The sequence below is a fragment of the Meles meles genome, chromosome 10, assembly GCF_922984935.1.
Source record: "Meles meles chromosome 10, mMelMel3.1 paternal haplotype, whole genome shotgun sequence".
In the NCBI taxonomy this organism is placed as follows: domain Eukaryota; kingdom Metazoa; phylum Chordata; class Mammalia; order Carnivora; family Mustelidae; genus Meles; species Meles meles.
Window position 1 is genome coordinate 40,677,439 of NC_060075.1, and position 24,225 is coordinate 40,701,663.

Consider the following 24,225-nt stretch of genomic DNA (forward strand, 5'->3'; position numbering starts at 1 on the left):
GACATCTAGGTTCTTTCCATAGTTTGGCTATTGTAGATATTGCTGCTATAAACATTCGGGTACACGTGCCCCTTCGGATCACTATGTTTGTATCTTTAGGGTAAATACCCAGTAGTGCAATTGCTGGGACATAGGGTAGTTCTATTTTCAACATTTTGAGGAACCTCCATGCTGTAAGATACCTAGGAATAAACCTAACCAAGGAGGCTAAGAATCTATACGCAGAAAATTATAAAGTACTCATGAAAGAAATTGAGGAAGACACAAAGAAATGGAAAAATGTTCCATGCTCCTGGATTGGAAGAATAAATATTGTGAAAATGTCTATGCTACCTAAAGCAATCTACACATGTAATGCAATCCCTATCAAAATACCATCCTTTTTTTTTCAAAGAAATGGAACAAATAATCCTAAAATTTATATGGAACCAGAAAAGACCTCAAATAGCCAAAGGAATATTGAAAAAGAAAGGCAAAGTTGGTGGCATCACAATTCCGGACTTCAAGCTCTATTACAAAGCTGTCATCATCAAGACAGCATGGTACTGGCACAAAAACAGACACATACATCAAGGAACAGAATAGAGAGCCCAGAAATAGACCCTCAACTCTATGGTCAACTCATCTTTGACAAAGCAGGAAAGAATGTCCAAGGGAAAAAGGCAGCCTCTTCAATAATGGTGCTGGGAAAATTGGACAGCCACATGCAGAAAAATGAAATTGGACCACTTCCTTACACCACACACGAAAATAGACTCAAAATGGATGAAAGACCTCAATGTGAGAAAGGAATCCATCAAAATCCTTGAGGAGAACGCAGGGAGCAACCTCTTCGACCTCAGCCGCAGCAACATCTTCCTAGGAACAACGGCAAAGGCAAGGGAAGCAAGGGCAAAAATGAACTATTGGGATTTCATCAAGATCAAAAGCTTTTGCACAGCAAAGGAAACAGTTAACAAAACCAAAAGACAACTGACAGAATGGGAGAAGATATTTGCAAACGACATATCAGATAAAGGGCTAGTATCCAAAATCTATAAGGAACTAAGCAAACTCAACACCCAAAGAACAAACAATCCAATCAAGAAATGGGCTGAGGACATGAACAGACATTTCTGCAAAGAAGACATCCAGATGGCCAACAGACACATGAAAAAGTGCTCCACGTCACTCGGCATCAGGGAAATACAAATCAAAACCACAATGAGATACCACCTCACACCAGTCAGAATGGCTAAAATTAACAAGTCAGGAAATGACAGATGCTGGCGAGGATGCGGAGAAAGGGGAACCCTCCTACACTGTTGGTGGGAATGCAAGCTGGTGCAACCACTCTGGAAAACAGCATGTTATCTTTCTTTTAACCAGGAATTTGAGGTGACTCTGATGGGTACTGTGCTTTGAGAAACAATATATAAACGATGTCAGTAAAATATGTATTCAGTCCAGGAGGAGGGTTGATGACCACTGTGTTATTTTCAATGACTTCCTTTGCCACAGGAAGGGAATGGAAGCGGCTCCATTCCCGCCTCAGTACTAGAGAATCTCTTCAGCTTTCTGAGTGAGCATCAGCGACCTCATCTTCTAAGATGTGCTTTGCAGAATACACAAGGTTACATGGAAGATTTTTTCAAATAAGTGTATGCAACACCAAGGTCAAGTGTTTATTTTGCTAAGGAACGAATGTTAAGGAAATTTTCCAGCATCACTTACAATGTACAGATACATACTTCAACTCAGAACTACCATATCTCCTAATCGATGATGACTCCCACATACACATTCCTTGGAAACTGGAACAAAATGAGTGTGGGGGGGGGGAGAATTACAATGTCTTTTCTCCTTTACTTGATTATTGAAAATGACTTAACTCAGCTCCTCTAAAACGGTATTCCTATGGTGTGAACTCCTCGATGAAGATGTACAAATTGCAAATGGCATCAATAAAAAAAAAATAGCCTTGCAAAACTGAACTTCATCCATCAGTGTGAGAAAGGAATACTGCTCAATTTGCCCCAATTTTTCTAAGTGGTTTAAGTTAACTTGAAAATTGAGTCCACGTTCCTCATCAAGATAAGCCAAAATAATAAGAGCAGGCATGCTGACCTAAGTAAAGATGAGAGGGCCTTGGACTGGGACGAAGAAACGCCAAGTGTGCACTAAATCAAAGCTCTGAGTCATCTTAATACCTCAATCCCCTCATCCATAAAATGGGGATTAATAATGTTTTCCTCCCCTTGAGGGTTGTTTAAAAGGGATAACTAACAAAGTAAATGGTTGTAAATTATTTTGCGGGCCTGCTGTGTTGCTGCCAAATAGGAAAATTTTGATTTAAAAGCTGAGATCTTTAGAAGCTCCAAAATATTATAAAGCAAGTCACATTTCATGGCTAATTTAAAACATCAGGGGTTCACACAAGTTGCTTATAATGATGTTTTCCAGTTCCCATGTTATTTGATGATTTACACAGCTTCAGCTTTTATGGTGGAATCCAGCCATTCCTGTCTGGCCATGATTCTCTTTTATCAATACTACCAGCTCACATAACTGTCTATCTCTTTGGGGGATTAAGCACCATTTTTCATCTGGACCTGGAAAGAGTAAATTCAGAGATGATAAGAAATTTGGGGTTGCAAGTCCCATGTGTTATTTATTTAGATCAAGAAAAGAGCTGTTATAATAGACAGCTTTAGGAAGATAAAATCTTTGTGTGTCCCATGGAATGACACTGAAAATATTTTAATACCTTAAAGCTCTTATGAGTTGAACTAAACTTTCAGTAAAAGAGTCCGATGTTCCTTCTGGATTTTTGGCCTTCAAAAGACAAAAACCAAGCCAAGAAAATAAAATGACAGAAAAAAAACTGATTGCATCAAATCTTCAAATCACAATATTAAGGTAAACAGTATCTGTACACTGAAAAGGAACCAGAAGAATTAAGGAACTGCATGGAGATGGTATAAAAGATATTCAGGGTTTGCCAAAAGTAATTTATACTAAGAACTGGGCAAGATATTAGATAAAAATACAAATTCCCAGACTCTACTCTAGTCTTCCTGCATGAGAATCTTGAGAAAAAAAGCCCTGGAAATCTGAATTTTCAGCAAGTTTCTAAGATTCTTGCTACATAAGTTATTGTCAGTGGACCAGCACCAATAGCATCACCTAAAACTTGATAGAAATGCAGAATACCAGCCTCCGCTCCCAAGCTGCTAAATCAAGACCTGTAATTTAACAAGCTCCCCAAGGTATTTGTATATACACAGAAGTGTGAGAAGCGCTGCCCCAGATGATCCCTACATTCTGACAAGCTCAGGAGAGAAGTGTAATAGAATGAGCCCAGTGATTAAGGTTTGAGTCAATCCCTCGCTTGGCCGCTAAGCTCAGAACTTCTCCCTGCAAAGGCCTAGGAGTAAAAAAGAGATTAAGTGTGAGTTTGGCACCATCATTTTAACTACAAAGAACCATCCAAGACGTTCTTCCTTCAAAAAAGAGAGAGGAAATACTGGCTAGACAAGAATTGTTGCTGAACAGTTGTCTAGGACCTACCAGGGGACAGGTAGGTGCCAGGCAGTAAGAAAACTGCCATGCTGCAGAGAACAAAGTGTACACACACCAGCCTGCAGAGAACAAACTGTACACATAAACATACACACACACACAGGCACACCTATGAACTTGGTGCAATCTGAATGAGGTCAGTGCACTGGACCAACGACAATTCCCTGGTTGTGAGAGTGTGCTAGTTATGCCACGTGTTGCCATTCGGACACACTGAGTGCAAAGTATACAGGGTCACTCGCCATTATTTCCTACAAGTGCAAGTGAGCCTACAGATCTATTAAAAAGTTAAGGAAAAACACATGAAAACCCCAAGCCCACAACAAGGATCCTCATTTTGTGTTGAGAAATATAAGGGTCAGGAAGTATAAGTAACTTGTCCAAATGTCCTTACTAATAAAATAGGTTATTTTTGAAACAGTAGCCTATGGTGGGTGGTGCATCAAAGAAGAAATTTGCAGACTGGACTGCATTACTGTGTCTTCTATATTATGCTTTGGAGTATGAATGTCATTGCTTGTATCTGATTCATTATTGCAGGCACTACTGAATCTAGATACTATATTAATTCAGCATAAATCAAAGCAGTCAGAAAAAGGGAAAAATAAATCTATTATAAAAACTATAAGATCTACTATCAGGGAACAGGAAATGAAATGTTTTTGGTTTTTTTAAAAAGATTTTATTTATCTACTTGAGAGAGAGTGAGTGAGAGCGAGCATGAGTGGGAGGAGGGGCAGAGGGAGAGAGAGAAGCAGACTCCCCGCTGAGCAGGGAGCCTGATGCAGGGCTGGATCCCAGGTCCCTGGGATCATGACCCAAGCTGAAGGCAAATGCTTAACCGACTGAGCCTCCCAGGTGCCCCAGGGAACCAAGTGTTTTTAAAAGAAAAAAATAACTCATTTTTAAATTTCAACCTTTCTTTTACACCTTAAAGTGGAAATATTTTGCTTCTTAAGAGGAACAAGCACTATATACCCACTCCAAATTGTAAATCAAAGCCAACAGAAAATCTTTTCATCTTGGAAGCACTATTTCTTTAATGTTGTTTTTAGAAGTATTTCCAGTAAAATTTGTTTACTTTAAAGAAAGAGAAAGAGAGAAAGGCAGGAATGAAAGTAGGAAGGAAGAATAAAAGGAAAGAAGGACAAGAGGAAAGAAGGAAGAAAAACGGTTAATAAAAGAAGTGAACTGTATAGTAAGGGCTAAACGATACACTGGACAAACAACACACAGAGCAAAAATAAGAAATTCATAAAGTAAACAACCAGTCAATAGAATTTTGTTTTAAAGTTTCCCCCTCAACATGAGGATACACATTCTTTACCTATCTAATTGAAAAATATATAGTTAAAAGTTGTAAGTTCTGCTAAAGATGTGCAGTATAAAGCTTTCTTGTACTTACTAGTGGAAATGGATTTGGCATAGCCTTTCTGGAGTAACCTAGATAGTATGCCTCCAAAAGTGGAAAGACTTCTATGCAAGGACATTCATCATGTCATCTAATGGTAAAAATTAGAAATAATATTAATGTCTGACAGCGATCCATTAAGTTCTGAAACATCATAATGGAATGAAAAGTCATTTAAATAACATATTTGAATAATATTTATTGACCTGGAAAGTAATGACTATGTTAGAAATAAGTATTTTTTTTAAGATTTTATTTATTTATTTGACAGACAGAGATCACAAGTAGGCAGAGAGGCAGGCAGAGAGAGAGGAGAAAGCAGGCCCCCGCTGAGCAGAGAGCCCGATGCGGGGCTCGATCCCAGGACCCTGAGATCATGACCTGAGCTGAAGGCAGAGGCTTTAACCCATTGAGCCACCCAGGTGCCCCTTAAAATACTAAGAATGGTGGTTTCTGAAGGGTGAATTATTTTCTTTAAATAAAGGATTTTCTAGATTTCTCTCAATAAACACACTTTACAGATTAAGAAAGGATGGCTCCGAGGTCTACACTGGAAAAGAAAGAGGATCTTTCTGGGGAGGTGCTTGCCTCTCTCTCTGATTTCCATTTATCTCACTAAGTTAGGTACCTATGGGCAGAAAAGGAAAGTAAAGAAAGTTAAGAAAAGCTCAAAGATTGGAAAAAGGGCTGGAGGTGTGTCCCAGTCAGGATTTTTCAAAGACAATGAGGTATGGCCAGTAAAGAAACCAGGACTGTCAGTCATGCGAGCTCAGCCTGCCCAGCCCCTTTGTTAAGAGTAAAAAAATGAGATATTTCCCATTCATCAGTGGACTCATCCATTTCCATGCTTTTCTGTGTTTTCTTTTCCCTGTTTCTTATTAAAAGCTTGTATGTCAAAGTTCCATCTTGTTTTGCCTTGGTTTCCCCATCTTGGTCAGGCTAGACGAAGAGTAGAGTTACACCTGTGGGAGGCCAATGAGACAACAGTTTCAGGTGCCGTCCCTGCTTGGGACCAGGAAGGGGCACTTGGAGATGAGAAATACTGAAGAGGTTAGCCAGCTGCAACTGCAGACGTTTCTCCCTTTTCCTTTTGGATTTGGTTTCTAGTTTACACCCAGAATGAGCGAGATTCTGGCAGTAATTTACAACATCACAATAATACTGAAATAAGGGTGTCTTTACATATGACATCAAAGGAGTTCTTGAACAAAAATGGATATTTAAGCAACAAAAGTCTGTTTACTTCTTACATTTTTACAAGGCAAATGTTTGGTGTCTGTGTATGTACATGAATGTACGTGTGCAGGGTATCCATGTGTGCTCAATGGTGAGATTTCTTCCCTCCAAATGAGCATAAAACAGAGGATTCCAGCTCTAATAAAAAGTTGAACATTTTCTTGAACATAAAAATTCCTTTTTAGCAAATAGACCAGTCATCTCAGGGAAAAGAAAAGGACAAATATAGGCAATTGCTTAAAATTTAGCCCAACCCATGATAACGATCAAGGCCTGTGCCTTCCTACCCAATGTCAAAAGGCAATTTTGGATGCTGTTCTTGCTCTGAGCCCTTCAGGGAATTGGCACACATATGAATTTCCATATACTATATATGAACACAGGAAATAATTAAGAGCTATTGAATAAAACCCCAAAACACAATACTTAAGGTAGTAAAGAATATGGGATAGGAAGGATAAAAACTAGGCAGGGAAAGCATCTCATAGTCATAATTGTTCTTATTTCTGTACAAATAGTTTATAGAAGGTGTTCTCTTTTGATTTCTGATGAAAAAAAAATCAAGATGTAAATAACGCCAAGTCATGCAACAGTGGTCAAATTCTGTCTGAGAACATTCAATATTTTTGAAGAGTCAGCCCACAGAGGTGAAGCTCAAATTATTCACTCGATCAAACAAGTTAAGAGGTAATAAGTGGAATTTCATAAATTAATAAAATAATATTGGACTTCTGAAAGTCTCTTCTTCCAGTTTGCCTTTTGATTTCCACAGATTTTCTCTCTTCACACTCAGAAACATCCATCATCATAGAGAGCTTACTCAGACTTAATATACAAGTGGCTTCCCTTTGGTGAGTGCCAACAGCTGCATATTTCTATACATATATAGTCTTAGAGTTTATGCAAAAGAACATGCTTACATGCATCTATTACTTCAGTAAAAAGCCTCTATATTTTACTGTTAAGACAAGCTGACTGTTACTTCTTAGGAAAGGATTTCTTCAGCATCAAAACATAGCTTATTTCTTCTTTATTTAGCAACACAGTCACCCATCGAGTCCTTAAGTCCCCATTCAAAATCAGTGTTGATCTAGGGTGAATGTTGATCTCGGGTGACCATATAATGTATAGGACAAAATGGAACACTTTTGATAGGAAATGGAGACACTCAATAGACAGGTAAACCTGGACGCCTGGTCACCCTAGTCCTGTCCCAAACTCAATAGCTGCTTTTTGGTGCATCCTTCATATTGCAATCACTCTAGAACCAAATAAGATACAATTCATTTTTTCCTACAATTAAAAAAAATTTTTTTTGAAGGCCAAAATTCAGAAAGGCAGAATGACAGTAATGTAAATTATTATAAGGGGATAGCAGGAAAATTATTCATTCCTACCCACTCTCTCTGGGTTTGCTCCTTTCTGGCTCAGAGACCCTTTCTGCCTGTACTTTCTGCCCCAGTCATGCTCCTGCCAGGCTGCAGGCTACACACAATAGAGCATTAAGCGAGTTACAATACCAGCAAAGGCCTTATGAGGTGATTATTTCAAATAGAAATGGGATGCAAAATCCGTCACAGGGCCACTGTGGAGAACATGATTCCCCTAGAAAAAATGAAAATTTGTCTTTACATCTGTTTGCAGTTTCAGTGCTGGAGAAACCAAATCTCAGAATACTTTATCGTTCTTCCCTTCTTTTCCCTTGATACCTGCTCTCGCTACTTACACATACTCTTGAATGTCTTGAAGCACTGGCATTCTCACTCTTATTAGTCTTCCCTTTTGCCACTCCTAGAAGATTGAACCTTTAAAACTTGCAGATACACATACACATTTGCATTCTTAAAATGTACAGAGTAATAAGAAACTTAGTTCGTTTTCTGCCTTTTTCATTTTGATATCTGACTTTCCCATGGATATTTAGTATACATCCGGAGACATCAATCTGAGTGATTTTCAGAAAGATAAATTAATCCTGAGAAAAGAAGCCACCATCTATTCTGAACTTGCCACATTTCTGGTAATGGAGGGGGAAAATAAATAAGTTATTACTTCCAGAGCAAAAGAAAGGAGTAAGATGAGAAAGGGAATTAGAATCGCATTCTATATATGGCCCTCTATCTGTCACCAAGTAGCTCTTAAAAGGATATTGCTCTAAGCCAAAGCATTATTTTTTTAATGTAAAATTTCATCTAGGTATGACATATACAAGTTTACTACTCAATGAATTTTCACAAACTGAACATACCTGTATATCCAAATTGCAGATCAAGAAATAGGACAATAAGAGCACCTTAAGTTATCTCCATGACCCCACATAATCAGTATACTTCCTTCCTCATAGATCACAATTATTAACTTCCATCACCATTGATTAGTACTTCCTGCTTCAGGACTTTATTATATGATATGAAAACTCTTTTTGCATCTGGATGTTTTTAGTTAATATCAGGTTTTTGAGATTTATCCATGCTGTTTCATTAAGTAGTAGTCATTCATTCCCACTGATGACTGGTATTTCCTTGTATGATTATATCACAATTTATCTATTCTATAAATGTTGATGGACATTTAGGTTGTTTTCAGTTTGGGGCTAAGACCAAGAATCATGCTACAAATCTTCCTGAGTAAGTCTTTCAGTGTCTCTATATTGGGTGCAAGAATAGAATTGCTAGACAAATGGTATTTACATTCTGCCAAGCAATTTCTCAAAGGACTTATATTACTTTAGTCCATAAGAGTTCCCATTGCTCTACATTCTCATCAAAATTAGTACTGCCTGGGGGCCCCTGGGTGACTCAGTAGGTTAAGCCTCTGCCTTCGGCCTAGGTCATGATCTCAGGGTCTTGGGATCGAGCCCCACATAGGGCTCTCTGCTCAGCGGGGAGCCTGCTTCCCTCTCTCTCTCTCTCTCTCTGCCTGCCTCTCTGCCTACTTGTGATATCTCTGTCAAATAAATAAATAAATTTAAAAAAAAAAATTAGCACTGCCTGCCTTTTAAATTTCACCCATTCTGGTGGGTGTGTAATACTATCTTATTTTGGTTTTAATTCAAATTTCTTTGATTACTACTGAGATTGAAGTATCTTTTTACGTGTTTATAAGAATTTGAGTATTCTCTTTGCGAAAAGTTAGTTCAAATATTTTTTCCATTTTTCTACTTGGTTGCCTTTCATTTTTTTATTTATTTGTAGGAATTCTTTGTATATTCTAAATTATATACATATATGGTTTATGCTCTGTGCTTTTGAGATGCTATTGTTATAAAATATTCTTTAAAAATTTCCCCTAGAATTCTTACTGTTTTTATTTTACATTTAACTGGAATCTGACTGTATCCATTATGTGAGATAGAAAGTAAATATTCATTTCTTTCAGACAGATATCCATTTTTTAATTTATCAATTTCTAGAAAAAATCATACTTTTCTCCCTACATTCAGTATCACCTTTGTCATAAAATAAATGACTACATGTATGAAGCTCTATCTTTAATATATGAATATAAGTCTTTCTCATTTTGATATTTATGCATCCCAAAGTTTGTATATGTCTTATGTTTTTATAAGTTAATACAAAATATCTTCTCATTCTCTTGTAGGTTTTATTTTGTTTCGTTTTACTCATAGTTTTATTCTTCTTAAAAAGTGTGTTGCTTGCTCCCAAACATTTGGAAATATTCTAATTATTTTGTAACTGATTCTCAGCTTTAATTCTAATAAGATCAAAGGAAATAGTCTCATGATTTTTATTAATTTAAAATGTATTAATGTATTAAAACTTGAATAGTCCAGCATTAATCTGATACCAATTTAGTTATAAAGTTCTTTTTTTGTGTCTACATGTTATAATTTTTCCTAACACTTGATTTTCAACATTTCTGTTTCAATATTTCCTTTTGTTTAAGGTATATTTCTTTCAAATAGCTAATAGATGTATTTTGTTTTTCATCTAGTCTAACAGTTTTCTTTTAATGGGAAAATTTATATTGTTTACATTTAATGCAATAACTTGTATACCTATGTTTAAATCTATCATCACACTCTTTATTGCTAGTTTCCCCCCACATATTCTATCTTCCCTTCTTTCTTCTTGAAGCAATGGATAACAGGTTATACATTCTTTCACTCATAGGGATAACATTAGAAATCTTTAATTTATTACAACTGGGCATAAATTAGGATTTTACCACTTCCCAGCTGATGGTATGTCCTTAAAACAATTTCCTCTCTCCTACCTTTTGTGTTATTATTGTATAAATTTTAATTCTAGATATGGTTAAATACCTTAAAACATTATTTATATTACTATATTCACTTAGGTTTACTCACATAGCACCTTTCCCGTTTTTCTTTTATTTTTTCCTTACTTTTTTGTCTGCTATTGTTTTTCTTCTGCCCAAAGAGATTTTTTTCACGTTTATTTTAATTCAGGTTTGCTCGCAACAAATTCTCTCAGTTTTTGCTTGTATAAAAATACCTTTATCTGTCTTTTAAAGGATATTTTTACTTAGCTCATAAATCTAAATTGGCAGGTATTTTTTTCTCCACACTTTAAAGATGTCATTTCATTTTCTTTTTACTTCTATTGTTTCTATTAAAAATTCAGCTCTGTTTAGCTTTTTAGTGCTTATCCTCTTGGCTTCTAAGCCTCTTGCTCTATGCAATTTAGGACTCAGCAAACACCCAAAGGAAAAACTGTTGTAGACTGTGGACTTTCTTCTTTGCATTTCCCTTCTGTCTATAACCTTGGGCTTGTCTCAAATCTTAGGTATTTTGGCACTTTAAAGCTCCAATTTTTGTCTCCTTGGTCTCATAAGATTGTTTTAAACTATACTGGCTTCTCAGCCACCTCAGCTGACCTATCCATGGCTTCTGAGTCTCTCACTGTGTGCTTCTTAAGAGTCAATAAACGCTCTTCAGCAGAAAGCAATGTGTAGAATGTCTGTCCAAGTCAATAAGCCTTTCTTCTTTCCAAGATATCAGACTGTCAGGGCCTCATTGCTTGATGGGTTCTCTGATATCCTTAAACACATACACACACACACATACATATATATATACACACACATACAGATACAGCTGAATTTTAAATACATATATGTAAAATTCAATAAATATATATCTTTATTTATATATTTATTATTTATTCCCCTATATAGTTATATATTTTATATAAGCATTATATATAATATATATATGTCGTGTGTGTGTGTGTGTGTGTGTGTGTGTGTATTTTTTTTTTTTTTTAAATTCTGCTATTCCAGTTGTTCTTACCAGAAGCACTGGTCTACAACAAACCATTCCACAGATCTGGAAGCAGAAGTTCAAATGTTGTTTCTTGAAACTTTCCTATTTCCTAATGGTCTTTTCAAGAAGGTTATGGTAGATTTTAGTGATAACAATCATAAGCTTTCCCTTAGCAGTGACATAATATATCCTATATTCACTGGCATCAGCCTGGCCATCTGACTTCAACTAGAACTTTGAAGAGGCAGTTTGTGGATTGACAAGCCTGTTTTCTTTTTCTTTTTCTCTCAAGTATTTTATTTATTTATTTGACAGACAGAGATCACAAGTGGGCAGAGAGACAGGCAGAGAGAGAAGGGGGAAGTAGAGAGACCGATTTGGGGCTCAATTCCAGGACCCTAAGATCATGACCTGAGCTGAAGGCAGAAACTTAACCTACTGAGCCACCCAAGTGCTCCCCAAGCCTGTTTTCTTTCTGCTTGAGACCAACAGTGATCTAGATACTGGCTGTTTGGGGGTTTTGTTTGTTCATTTGTTTTTGTTTTTAAGATTTAATCAATTTATTTATTTGAGAGAGAGAGAGCGAGCCTGCACACAAGCAGGGCTATGGGGTGAAGGAGAGGGAGAGAGAGAGAATCCCAAGCAGACTCCACGCTGAGGACAAAGCCCAAAGTAGGACTCCATATCAGGACCCATGAGATCATGGTCTGAGTTAAAATCAAGAGTCATACACTTAACAGACTGCACCAGCAGCAGCCCCCAAATACACACTGTTCTATTAGCATGGGTAGACAAAGCTGACTGGACAGGGACCGAGAGCATTTATTATTATTAGGGCCTAAAATTGGGGGTTGATTTAATTGCAGTGTAACCTACCTATCCTGACTGATACACAGGTACACAAAGGAAATGGGCACATATAATTCATGGGTCTCCTTCATGATGTATCACTATAGTGAGAACCCTTTGGGCCAAAGACTGCCTTAATAGAAGGAAGTTGATCACTAAGAGCCAACTTTTCATTTCTATACCCAGAAGAATCTTTTGTTAAGATTTCCAAAGGCAAAGAAGATAGAATAGATCCGAATGTGTTTTTAATAATGGGATATTTCCCTAAAATATCCCATTATTAGAATTCAAACCATTATGCAAATTCAGTCATTGAAGAACTAGCTTCTTTTACCAGAAAAAGTCACTCAAAAGTTTTTTTCTTTTTTTTTTAAAGATTTTATTTTTTTATTTGACAGAGAGCGAGATCACCAGTAGGCAGAGAGGCAGGCAGAGAAGAGAGGGTAAAGGAGGCTCCCCGCTGAGAAGAAAGCCAGATGTTGGGCTCCATCCCAGGACCCTGAAATCACGACCTGAGCCAAAGGCAATGGTTTAACCCACTGTGCCACCCAGCACCCCCATTCAAAAGATTTCTAAGCTTTCTTTCACATCCAGTGGTAGTGAAAATCTTTTCCCTGACCTATTAATTTCATGCAGTTGCTAGAAGGTTTATATGAGGTAAATACTTTGAAGTAAAAGTTTCATATAAATGCAAGATAGTAAAAAATACATATACATATGTATCCTCTTATTTACAATTATATTAACCCTAATTGTTTCCATTTAAAAAAAAAATTTTTTAAAGATTTACTTATTTATTTGGGGGGTTGGAGGGCAAAGGGAGAGGGAGAGAGTCTTAAGCAGGCTTCCATGACCCCCAACATCACTACCTGAGGCGAAACCAAGAGTTGTATGCTCAACTGACTGAGCCACCCAGGTACCCCCAGACTGACTTTTTTTATTATTTTTTTTAAGTAAGCTCTATGCCGAATGTGGGGCTTGAACTCATGAACCCAAGATTAACAGCTGCATGCTCTACTAACTGATCCAGTCAGGTGCCCTAGGCCGACTGACTTTTAATAGGTTTAATTATGCATTTTACTTTTCTACAGAAAAAATACCCACTTATTGTTTATACTCAGGAGGTACCATTCTCTTCACCCTCCCTTGACAAACTGTTGGAAGGGAAGAATATTATACTGGAGTATAGTGGGAAAAATGGGAGGAAGTTTCCATGAGACTAATAAGGAAGATATGTAATATTTCCCTGATGGTAGCTGAAGTCACTAAAGAACTTTGTTTCATTTTTATTTTTAATGTTTGTTAATTTTCCCTACTATAAATGAATACATATTTGTCAAAACTATGGAGCTTAGAGTACAATGTAAAGGGAAAATCTGGGTATTCATGTTCCATCTGTGTAGTGAACATTTCTTAATATTTGAGTTAATATTTTAGTTATTTCTGCCTAGTATTTTTTAGGTACCTACATTATGTATGTTCATAGTTTATATTTATGTTCATTGTTTAAACAGTTTGATATCCTGCTTTTCACTTCACTATCATGAACATTTCCCCATACAAGTAAAATTTACTTAAAGCCAATATTTATTAATTTTCCTTAATATCCCATTATTGGATTCATACAATTTTTAAAGATTTATTTATTTGAGAATGAGAGAGAGAATGTGAGAGTAGTGGGGGCAGAGGGAAACAGAGAAAGAGAGAATGCCAAGCAGGTCTATGCTCATGACCCTCAGATCACGACCTAAGCCAAAACCAACAGCCAAAACCAACAGCTGCTTGACTAACTGAGCCACCCAGGTGCCCCTCATACAGTTTTTATAATATCATAATCCTTAATGCAAAGGTGGAAATCATGGATTGAATTCAGGTTGGATACACCATAATAAGCCCTAAAACATAAAGATATGATCACTGTTTTTCATAAGCTTACAATCTATACTATTCATCCAGAGAACTCAGAAACTAACTCAACAAAGTTCGCCTTAGGAAATCAACCTCCATTTACTTATTGCCTTGTGCCCTGTCATTTTCCTAAATTAGAAGTAGGCATAGAAGGAAGCCGCGGTGGCTCAGTCAGTTAAGCATCTGCCTTCAGCTCAGGTCATGATCCCAGGGTCCTGGGACTGAGTGCTGCATCAGACCTCTTGTTCAACAGGGAGCTTCTCCCTCTGCCTGCTTCTTTCCCTCCTTGTGCTCACTCTCTCTCTCTCTCTCTAACAAATAAATAAATAAAATCTTAAAAAAAAGTAGTAGGCCTAGAATATGACTGGATAACACAGAATGGTCTAAAGTTATACATATGTAATTATGTGTGTTTGCATGTAGACTCCACACCCAGCATGGAGCCCAACACAGGGCTCAAACACACAACCCTGAGATCAAGACTTGAGGTAAGATCAATAAGCCAGACACTTAACTGACAAGATTCACCCAGAAGCCCCAAGTTATACTTCTTTATTGATACAAGCTTCTTCCTTATCTATTTTTTCAACATTTGGAGAAAAAATATATTGAGGAAAATGAAAGAACTCAATAGAAGAAATAAGTTAAAGGTACATTAAAATGTTTTCTTTGGTATTATAGCTTATTAAAACTGATAAGAATACCATATATATTTCAGGGTATCCACACCAAATGAGAAGCTATCTTTGTGCCCTTGTCTAACACTTGTAATATTGGGCTCACACAGAAGCTCTACGTGTTTGTTTTCTTTTTTTTTTTTTTTTTTTAATTTTTTTTTTTAAGATTTTATTTATTTATTTGACAGAGAGAGATCACAAGTAGGGAGAGAGGCAGGCAGAGAGAGAGAGAGAGGTGGAAGCAGGCTCCCTGCCAAGCAGAGAGCCCGACGCGGGGCTCGATCCCAGGACCCCGGGATCATGACCTGAGCGAAAGGCAAAGGCTTTAACCCACTGAGCCACCCAGGCGCCCCTACGTGTTTGTTTTCGATCCGTGAATTTACACTTTTCTTTGGAACTCATGAATCAGTTGTTTACTCTGCCTGCTCTTCACCTGGTCCAGATCTGACTGCAAAGAGGATCTGAATATAAGTAAAATATGCATGATGCAGCCTAATTTGATGAATGGGATGCTTGATGCTGAAGTGGCTCAGAAGGGATCGCTTTGGATTAGAAGGGAATAGTTATGGGGCACTGCCACCTGCAAATTTGTTCATGGCTTTGCCTGAGTTTACAGCTGAGCTTTGGGCTGAAAAGCTCTTAAACATGATTTATCAACAGCTTCAGAAGTCTCCATGGGATCTGCACTAATTCAACCAGGACTTTCTGCTACTGCAAAGAATTTAAGCACCACTTTTCAAGGGCATCCATGACCTTCACAGATCAATTTAACAGGTCATTTCAAAGTTAGAAAACAAAAAAAAAAAAATTTTTTTTTCAAAGCCGCTCGGCAAAGTATTTTTTTTTAATATTTTATTTATTTATTTGACAGACAGAGATCACAAGTAGGCAGAGAGGCAGGCAGAGGCCAGGGGGTGGGGGAAGCAGGATCCCTGCTGAGCAGAGAGCCTGATATGGGGCTTGATCCCCAAGACCCTGAGATCATGACCCGAGCCAAAGGCAGAGGCTCAACTCACTGAGCCACCCAGGCGTCCCTCGACAAAGTATTTTTAATTTAATCTGCAGTCTCATTCACATGGTACCATATCATACAGGTTAGAATTTGCTTCCTTCCTACTTTCTGTGATAGGATTTCTGTCACAGTTTTATTGTAATGAGAAGACACTCTCTCAGAGTTATAAAATCTACCCATCATATCAGAACTTCATTTGGGGGCAAAATTTGGGTTCCAGGTCATACAGGAGAGGACCACAACTAAGATGCTGCCAGCTATGTGATTAAATAATTTTTAGATTTTTTAACTTTGTGACTTCCATTAATTGTCAAGGAAGGAATATACTCTCTTGGGTAAGCATAGGATGAAACTGTTTGGTTAAAAAGTTTGAATTCTAATAGTTTGAATTCATTCATTAAATGTTCAAATATTACTTGAATGAATACATTTTAGAAAATGAAATAACCAGGGCTCCTGTGTGATGCAGTCAGTTAAGCATCATACTCTTGGTTTCTGCTCAGGTCGTCATCTCAGTGTTGTGAAACAGCCCTGGATAAGGCTCTGTGCTCAGCAGGAGTCTGTTTGTCCCTCCCCCCTGCTCCTCCCTCTGCTTTCTCTCTCTCTCTCACATAATAGATAAATATTTTTTAAAAAGTAGATCTTCTTGTTATTCCTTATGCTCCACAAGTAAGTGAAACCATATGATAATTGACTCTCTCTGCTTGACTTATTTCACTCAGCATAATCTCCTCCAGTCCTGTCCATGTTGATACAAAAGTTGAATTCATCCTTTCTGGTGGAGGCATAATACTCCATTGTATATATGGACCATACCTTCTTTATCCATTCATCTATTGAAGAGCATATTGGTTCTTTCTACCGTTTGGCAACTGTGGCCATTGCTGCTATGAACATTGGGGTACAAGTGGCCCTTCTTTTCACTACATCTGTATCTTTATGGAGGACATTGGGAGATGAAGAGGAGAAGTGAGATAGGGAAAATCAGAGGGGGAGACAAACCATAAGAGACTATGGACTCTGAGAAACAAACTGAGGGGTTTGGAGGGGAAAGGGGTGGAGGGTTGGGTGAGCCTGGTGGTGGGTATTATGGAGGGCACATATTGCATGGAGCACTGGGTATGGTACATAAACAACGAATTTTAGAACACTGAAAAGAAATAAAACAAAATGAAAAAAAAAGTAGATCTTCTTAACATTATCACCATTATGATTTTAAAAGTTAGTGGTAAAATACTCTTCTCTACAAACAAATGAACAACTCCCAGGGCATAACACTCCCAACAGTCTAGCCATTGGTATATCACTATCACCTCATTCCATTAATTGCTGCCTAAGTCTGCATATATTAACTCATCAGAAATTCTCTTCTCCCTCTTTCACTCCTGGAGAAACTTCTCACAACCCTTATACTCAGTTAATAGGTCTTTCATGAAAATGTTGCCAAAAACCCCAAAGTTCTTCGGGTGTTTTTGGTGCATTACCTTTACTCCTTCTACATACTTCTCTTAAAGCTCTCAACACATCATGTTGTATTCACTGACCACATGGCATTTTCTTTTACCACACCCTCTCTCAATCTTCACCCTCATTACCACCCTGCATCCTTCTCATGGGACAAGGGCAATATTGGCACAAAAAGGGAGGCAACATGCTGGGGTGTAGAACTCCTGAAGACATAATAAAGGAACAGAATCTAAAAGACCCAGAGAGGGTACATCTTCTTCTCTAAGAGTGGGTGAATTCCTTTTTAGGAAGCAATTTCTGAGGTTTTGACCTCAAGAGTAAATTCCAAAAGGTGAACCTAAAGGGAATCATTTTGAGAATTGCTTTGCCTTAGCTCTGTTTCTTAACTGCCCATCTCCATGCCTTTAGAGAATAAGGAGTAAAAGATGCCTATGAGGAGTGAAGATAGCTCCGTATTTGGTACAAAATCCTCAGGCAGGAGCAAGAAGTATCTACTTCAAGAGATTATTCCCTGTCTTTGGGGATTAAACCCAGCTATAGGCAACTGTGTGGTTAAGGAAGATAAAAGATTCATTCCGGGTGACAGACCACTAAAAGATGATACATTAGCAGAATTTAAAAAAAAATGAGATCAATGTCATATTTCTGCTGGTGTCCCCTGCTTCCAGCATGGGACCTTGTGACTTTCATTGAGTGTTCAATATATGATGGTTGAATTAATTTTAAAAATCTACCTTAAGTACCTTCTGGCAATATAAATACATCTGTAAAAATTAAATTCCTATTTTGGAATAACATCTCAACTTCTTATTTTCTCCACTAATTCATAGAAACATGAATTTAGTAAGAAAGGAAAAACAAGCACACACTCCCGACTGTGTAGATGAATCTGGTTCTATTTCTGAGTTCCAAGTTCCAAGTGGAACTTGCTTGTGACCATAAGCCTCTACCTTAAAGCACCAGCCTTTGTTACTCACTTGCTTTGTTGTTTTTAAAGATTTTATTTATTGACAGAGAGAGACACCGCAAGAGAGGGAACACAAGCAGGGGGAGTGGGAGAGGGAGAAGCAGGCTTCCCACCGAGCGGGGAGCCTGATGTGGGTCGCCATCCCAGGACTCTGGGATCATGACCTGAGCCAAAGGCAGATGCTTAATGACTGAGCCACCCAGGCACCCCTGTTACTCACTTGTTAAGAAGGAATACCGGCACAGAAGTTTGCTAACATCCAAGCCAGTAATCTTAGCTACCACTGGCTCTCCAAAGAAGAGACAGCAGGTATCCTTCCTGTGCCTGGCAATGAGGAAAACAAAATGGAGTCTCAAACACAGCTTCACTTCCTCAGCCCTTGAGTTCCAGGATGCCTGGGTTGAAAATTGCTCATCACCTTGCTTACAGAGCTTTGACCTTGCCCCACATTGTCTGCAGAGAGAAGCCATGAGACTTCTATGTGAGGTTACAGTACACCAGCACTGAAATCGAATAGGTCAAGACTTAAGACAAGCCTTTCAAGTTCTCCTGTTCTTATTTATATGAAAATGGTAAGAGTAGTATCTGCCAGACAGTGTTACTGTGAAGACTGTACTGTACTATAATGCAATGCATTCAAGGGCCACTGTAACCTTGGCACATGGTAAGAGCTCATCAAAAATTAATTATTACAATCATTACTGGATCTCTTGGATTCCTAGGGCCACAAAACAAACTAACACGAACAGGATGGCTCAAAATAATAGAAACTCACTGTCTCATGGTTCTGGAGTCTAGAAGTCTGGAATTAAGGTGTTGATAGGGCTATATTCCCTCTGAAACCTGGGACAGAATCCTTCTTGCCTCTTCAAACTTCCAGTGTTTGCTAGAAATCCTTAGGATTTCCCGGTTTGTAGGCACTCACTCCAATCTCTGCTTCATTATTACATATCCATTTTCTTCCTGTGTATTTCTATCTCAATAGTCCTTCTCCTCTTCTTAAAAGGACACCAGTCATATTGACTTAGGGTACACAATAATGACCTCTTCCTTATATGAGGACCTATGCAAAGGACCTGTTTCCAAATAAGGCCTCATTTATAGATACTAGGAGTTCTCGCCCAGCGGAGAACCTGAGGTGGGTCTGGATCCCAGGACACCGGGACCGTGACCCAAGCTGAAAGCAGAGGCTTTAACCAACTGAGCCACCCAGGCGTCCCCTCCACTTGTGTTTTTATACACGTGTTCATACGAATTCTCTGTGCCAAACAACCATCCATCAACCTAAATCCTTTCATCCTTCAAGGCTTATATCCATTTCCACTTCATTGCAGAAAAAATCACTACAACTGCAAATTCTTTCTCCTTCCTCTGAATTCCTGTGGTTCTTACATCTATTCCACTGACTTAGTACCCGTTCATTTGTGGCCTGGTAATGGCAAATATTTTGAAGACACATGCTTTATTTCCAAAATTACAAAATGAAGTTCTCAGAGTTAAAAATGTCTTATGTTTTTACCTCGTACAATGTTTTGTAGATGTTAAATGCTTACTGATTCCTGTTTTGTTAGGCAGAATATGTATTCTGAGAATTAGGGCCTTAGGGATGGGACACCACAATGGGAATCACCTGGAAGGAATGTTCATTGGCCCCAACTTCCACAACAGAGACAACCAAGCTAAGTCTGAACTTGGGGTTTGACTCAACACAGGTTATGTGCACTACAAACTCCTTCAAGTCTTAGTAAAATTTGAGCCATGATGGTCATTCCTAGAGAAAATTAATTTGCAATAGAAAAAGAGCAAAGTGTGTCCAAATTGTTCCCTATGCCTCATTTCAGGGTTTCTGGTCATGAATTCAATTTAAGGACTGAGATAAAAGGAGAGGGGTCTCACTGAAGAATTTCTCAGTTGCCCCCATAAGCAGGCCACAGATCTGATTACTCAGCTCAGTATCTGAGGTTCTCCTCCAGTAAAAATGCACCTGGAATGATGGACTCATGTGGGGACTTTTTCCAGTGTTCTCCATGTGGTGTATTTTAATCAGCATTACAATTTAGCAGCTGCATTAATTAATTAGCACATTAATCAGGAGAGCATTTTAGCAGCTAATCCCTGGCAAACTAGCGGTTCGTGATAAAATGTTAGCAGCAGGAGAACAAGTAGCACACCAAGTTATTTTTCAATGTTATCATCACTGTGGGCCTAGCAAGGGCTGAAATTATGCAACCAAATTGAAACCTTTCCTAAAATATACCTATGCAGGGCACATTTGAGAAATTGTATGCTTCACGGAGAAAGGTTTAACAATTACTACTTTTCTCTACAAAGCAGCAGTTCTGAAGAAAACTGTCAGGCTCTCCAGGAAACAAACTCTCCAAGTGTTCTTAAAATAGTCCTTGTATAACTTCAGAAGAACTCAAGGATCCTCCTCCAGCAGCAATGTTATTTATGCAATAATGAGAAGTTTCAAGATATTATTTTATGGTTACTTACATGAGCGATGAAAAAGGGAAAACTCGCCTTTGCAATGAAACTGTTGCAAGTCTAATTTTTAGCTCTTTAAAACATTTACAGTGAACCTCATATTTGGGAAGGGCACAGAAAACATATTTCTTCCAATACAATGTTTAGAGATAAATGCATGTAGCACCACAGCCAAATGTAATGTACTTTTGAGGAAATATAAATTGGAAGATTTCACACAGAAACATCACTCCTTTTTTGTTTCATTATATCCAAAATGCAGTGACATGTGCTTTTATTGAATCCATGCATATTGAATTCCACATGTTCCAAAATTTAAAATTTGACTGAAAAGTCCCATAGGCTGATATGAAAACTTCCCTTCATTTATGCAACCTGGGGATATTGAATTCTTATATACTGCAATCTATAAGCCTGAATTGTTAGGCAGTTCTTTATCTTCACAGCATTTCCTGGGAGAAACCAGCTTTCTTTCATGCCTCCACATCACTTTCTCACCCTCAGAATGAAGAGGGTCAGGGTAACCGAGGGAGCATGTGCTGGCTAAGCATTTCCGTACATTTCAAACTCTTGTTATATTGATTTTTTCCCTCTGGTTCATGGAAATTGCACTCTATTTAAATCATATAATACAACTTGGAAGAATTTTAATTTCCACTCTGCTTTTTGTCTCCATTGATCAATCGCATTTCTATCTCTCAATCTTAAACCCTCTCTTTTTAAAATTTTCGACTCCCCACAACATAATTTAACTGCAGTTCCACTCCAAGCCCAAAGAAATTCCAAAATCTTCTGGGGAAAGATAAAGGAAGATGTGATATTTCTCTATCAAAAAAAAAAAAAAAAAGTATAAATTATGGCATTTAGTAAGGATGTGAATGAGCTACTTTCTTATAAATGCCTCATAAATAAAAGACCTACTGCTGACGGGCTACCCGTGCAACTCCAGCTACAGTCCTTAGGAGACAACGTCATGTCTTGTAGATTTTTACACGCGTAGGTTGAAATTTATGCATACCTTTTGTCACAGCTAAAATCACTGTAATTATGTTGTTAGTGTATTACTTGGCTTCATTTGTGAGCACAGTATTTGTTACCAATAAATGCCTTATGGATGAAAAGCCTCTTTTGACTATGAGTCACCCTCTATTGATGTAATCCTTCTTTCTTTATGAACTTTCACAATTAACATAAAGTTTGCCTGGGCTCACATTCTTTCTCACTGACTGAATTTCCTGTTCCCTTCTGCATTCCTAGTTGCCTTGGATGGGAGTACACACACACACACACACACTGATGTGAACACTCACACAAGCACACACATAGACACAAATACCAGTCTTTCTCAGTACCATCCATTGGAGGGGACCCGGGTGGAGTATTGATTAGTATTGCTCTCTATGAAAGCACTGAGTGTTACAATACTCACTTGTCCACTCCTTGATGGCAGATTTTTATACTAAAAACTGGATTAAGCCTAGGGGTGCCAGGGTGGCTCAGTGGTTTAAAGCCTCTGCCTTTGGCTCAGGTCATGATCCCAGGGTCCTGGGATCGAGCCCTGCATCGGGTTCTCTGCTCAGTGGAGAGCCTGCTTCCCCCTCTTTCTCTGCCTGCCTCTCTGCCTACTTGTAACCTCTGTCAGATAAATAAAATCTTTAAAAAATTAAAAAAAAATAAAATCTGGATTAAGCTTAAACTAGGCATCCCCCACTGATTAGATCAGTGTACTTCTAAGAGAGGTGACTAAATTAATTCACTTATTTATCAAATACTTATTGAAAACCTACTATATACATGACTTTTGCTCTTTAGTTCCTCATAATTTGTTATCAGGTCTAAAACAATACTTCTAACCTGTCTTTCTGAATTTGGAATTTGTCTTTCTGAACTTGTCTCCCTCCACCAGTGAACTATCAAAGTTCACACTGTTGCTACAGTGATCTTCATAAAACATAAATCTGATTGTGTTCCTCCCCCACATCAAATCACTAAATGGTTTTATTTTTTTTTAATCACATGTTGGATCAAAGTTAACCCCCTAGGATGGCCTACCACATCCTCCAGATCTGGTCCCTGTTTATTTGCATTATACCAGCTTGTTGTGATGGTTTATGTGTCAACCTTACTGGTCTTACGGATGTCATAAAACATTATTTTGTAAATAAATGCTACTGACAAATGCTGGTAAAACATTATTTCTGGGTGTGCCTGTGAGCGTGTCTCTAGAGGAGATCGGCATTTAAATCAGCACACTAAGGACAGCCCTCATGGAGGGGGTGGGCCTCATCCAACCTATTGAGGGCCGGAAGAGAACAAAAAAGTGATGGAAGCATGAATCTGCTCTTTTTGCTTAAGCTGAGATGTCCATCTTCCCTACCCTTGGACACAGCACTTCTGGGTCTCAGGCTTTTGGACTCAGACTGAATTACACCAGGGGCCCACCAGTTCTCAGGGCTTTGGACTCAGACTGAATTATGCCACTGACTTTCTTGGTTCTTCAACTTGTGAACAGTAAATTATAGGCTTTTAGATCTCCATAACCATGTGAACCAATGCCTATAATAAATCTCCTCTTATATTTATCCATCCTATCTATCTACCTATCTCTATATCCATCCATCCATCCATCCATCCATCCATCCATCCATCCACCCATCCTATTGGTCCTATTTCTCTGGAGAACCTTGTCTAATAGACACCTCTAGTCACCTCTCTGCATAAACCCACCATTCCAGGTTATTCCATATGTTCCTTCCCAACAGACTATACTCTCTAGCTTCTGTGACTTTGTGGGTGCTTTCCCCTAAATATGGAGTGCTGCTTCTCTCCTTGCCCTGCATAACACATATTCATTTATATAGTGATCTGACAGTTTCATATATTACTCACTATTCATCAAGATAAGTGTACTCTTAATTCTCTTCACCTATTTCTCCCCTCCCCCACACACCTTCCCTCTGATAACCATCTGTTCTCTGTAGTGAACAGTCTGTTTTTAGTTTCTCTCTTTTTTCCATTGTTCATTTGTTTTGTTTCTTAAATTCCACATATGAGTGAAATCAAATGGTATTTGTCATATGGTATTTGGCTTACTTTGCTTAGCATTATGCTCTCTAGCTCCATCCATACTGTTGCAAATGGCAATATTTCATTCTTGTTTTTGGCTGAATGATGTCACATGTTTATTTTTTAAGACTCACGTCTGGTATCAGGTATTGCTCCCCAACACATTCTGTCCTGAAGTAGACCTATGTTAGTTGCCATCTATGGGCAAACCTGTATTAGTTGCTTTCTTACACTAATGGAATTCTAGCTCTCTTCTTTGAAGTTACTACCTTTAACTTCAGTGATTTTCCTGTCAGTTTTACCCACTGCACTGTGAGCCCCTTGATGTCAGGGACT

At 38.1% G+C, this 24,225-nt stretch overlaps 1 pseudogene; it reads left to right on the forward strand.

Moving 5' to 3' along the window:
• Positions 1-1,755: 1,755 nt before the first annotated feature.
• On the forward strand, positions 1,756-1,855 carry LOC123952407 (annotated as a pseudogene).
• The last annotated feature ends 22,370 nt before the right edge of the window (positions 1,856-24,225 follow it).